General features: G+C 28.1%; 1 non-coding gene across 4 annotated transcripts in view; it reads right to left on the bottom strand.

The window, feature by feature from the left end:
• The window catches only part of LOC106689726 (uncharacterized), a 46323-nt gene that overhangs the window by 24409 nt on the left and 19181 nt on the right, over window positions 1–2733 (bottom strand). Inside the window, exon 1 of one of the 4 annotated variants that reach the window (XR_010844163.1) lies at window positions 1313–1327. The exons of the other annotated variants lie outside the window; for them this stretch is intronic. This is a non-coding gene — a transcript (uncharacterized protein). Of the gene's footprint in view, window positions 1–1312; window positions 1328–2733 lie in introns of those variants that run through there. 4 annotated transcript variants of the gene reach the window in all.

Genomic DNA, 2733 nt, shown 5'->3' with positions numbered 1-2733 from the left:
AAATGAAAACCAAATAAAGGTTCTTGAAATCTTTAATGCAGAAGAGGAAGGTGGAAATGGTTGAGACCTTGAATAATTAAACACTCTAGGGCCTTTAAAAATATCAAATTTTAAGTATGTTTCAATTACTTCATATGTTGTGGAAAAAATAAAGACTTTGATTGTATGTAAATATTATTTTACTCATAAGATAGCTAAAGCTAATTTTACCCACTTTCATTTTTTTTTTTTTTTTTTACTAAAATAATTATTTAATCCCTGGTTAGGTTTAAAAAATGAGAAATATGTTGCATTTACTTATATACATTGCTTTAAAAAAAAAATTAACAACAATCATTATTATTTTATCATTATATGATACAAGCAGCTCTACCTGTAGAATAATAATAGAACTAAAAATCAAGTGTGGTATGGATTTGAAAATTTGTTGTAGACATCTTTAATTATATATTATAAACATCTTATATTAATATGGAATAAAGTAACAATTTAACTTTTCATAAATAAATCTATAAAAAAAAAAGATTTAAAGAATTTAAAAAGTTTGTTATTTCATTAAATTTTAGAGCTCCCATTAAATGTGATAGAATTTATAGGTTGTATTCATTTTTTTTTTCTAATCATTACTGGACTAACAATGTAACTAAGAGATCGCTTTGTGCCAAACAAATTTTAACCAAGCTGAGTGCTTTTGTTAGCAGAGGTCTGATTTTTTTATCGACTTTTTTTCATCAAAACTTTTAACCCAAAACGCAAAAGGTGGATAGGTCAGACCCAGTAACAATTATTTATCTATTTTTTATTTTTCATTGGTTCAATGCATCATATATATTTATTTATTTTATTTTCTTACGTTGGCCCAAGACTCCCGTTGGAGTTCTACACTGCCCCTGTTGTTATGTTATAAAAGAATGTAGATGAGGATTTAACTTATTATTATTTATTTATTTAATTTTAAAAATCTACTTTGGTTCTGTCATAAATTTGCACGACTGAATAGTAGCCCTATCTAGATCTGCCAGCCCTTGGAGGAAAGTGTTATTGTTTTGGATGAAGGGATATATATTTAATCCTATATTTATCAAATCTACTGCTATTTAGTATAATATGTAATGGGTCTTCGATAGAGTTGTATGTCGAACATTTATCATTTTTTTTTTAACTTTAATTAATATTAACCCACGATTTGTTCAACCATGGTTAATTCTTAATCTTGTAAGTAAGACTATATCTTTTCTGTTTAGCTTAACATAAGTGTTAGAGAACCATAGGCGTGGAGAGACGTTAGGTTTGATAGAGAAATGATCTTTACCTTTCGAACTTGACTCCCAGGCATACCTATCCTGCCATTCACTAATGAAGGCTTTTCTTAACCATCTAAAAATTTCCTGTAAAGGTAGTTTCGCATATTCCATTCTACTCGAACACCGTTTTGCTATCTTGTCAGCTCGCTCATTGCTGTACAAACCCACATGACCTGGAACCCATTGGACCTTAACCTTGTTATTTGATAAACCATGAACTTCTTCTATTATGTTCTTTGTTAGGTAAGATTAAATATGTTTTCGATGTATGTTTTTGAGTGAATTGCATATGGAAGCGGAATCTGTTAGAATTACGAGTTTTGTATTCTTATATTTTCTGTTTGTTATTTTGAAAGCTTCAACGACACCGTATAATTCAGCACTGTATATGCTAAACTTGGTGGGGAGGTTTATCGATGTATTCTTGTTATATTGGACATCATATATCCCGACTGCAACTTTGTTTTTATCTTTAGATGCATCTGTATAAATTTTTAAATAATTTTTATACTTTTCAGACAATATTTCTAGTGTTACTGTTTTATATCCTATTTATTACTGTGCATATTTATTTACATGGGTTATACAACCTTTAAAAAAATTAATTAGTTCTGAATATCAAAATGACAGACAATCCCAAACAAGCCCTCAGACCCATCTGACATACTGAGGTTTAAATTTTTTATAGTTATTAGATAAGATTTTTTTCATTTTTTTGATTTCCTCCAAAACGACTCTATCAATTTTGATTAAACTCAGTATTTTAATGAACAATGGAACATTCTTTCGGTGATACAGGTCTTATTCTCATTGAAATAATTTAAAAAGACTTCAATAATAAATTTTCAAAATATTTTCCCCCTAAAATATCTTTAACTTTGTTTATTTGAAAAGAAACAAACTATTTCTCAATGTTAAAAATAATAAACAATAAATATATACAATACTAAAGAATTTTATGAATAGCTAAAGGAGAAAAAAAGAAAAATAGTAGTATCTGCTTACAATATGAAAAGCCACCACCTCCGATCTTTCCCGATTGCATTATGTTTTCCTTCATTATTTTTTGTTATACTGTTGTATATTTGGCAGGAACAAAATTAATATTTGTTATCCCCACCTTGATACACCCTATAATATACATTTTTATACCAACAGAAAAATAAAAAAAATTTTATTCATAATTTTTCCCTTTATTGGCCTTGGTTTTTTTTTGTGAAATCACAAAAATAGTGATGGCTTGAACATGAGCCTACCAATCTTCACAAAACTTGGGGATGTATGGTGAAAGGGGAAGGTGTTAGGTTAAAGTTCTGTAAAGCGTGCTCCTCTTTAGATTTTTTCCATAGTGTTAATTACAAAATATGGTGATTATCTGTAATTTATTGACAGTTTATTTTTCTTCATGTTTTTTTATATTTCATTAAAG

The sequence above is a fragment of the Halyomorpha halys genome, unplaced genomic scaffold (genome assembly GCF_000696795.3).
Source record: "Halyomorpha halys isolate HHAL.00 unplaced genomic scaffold, Hhal_1.1 Scaffold1438.1, whole genome shotgun sequence".
Taxonomy (NCBI): domain Eukaryota; kingdom Metazoa; phylum Arthropoda; class Insecta; order Hemiptera; family Pentatomidae; genus Halyomorpha; species Halyomorpha halys.
The sequence above is the reverse complement of the archived record's forward strand: the minus strand, read 5'-3'. Positions and strand labels throughout refer to the sequence as shown.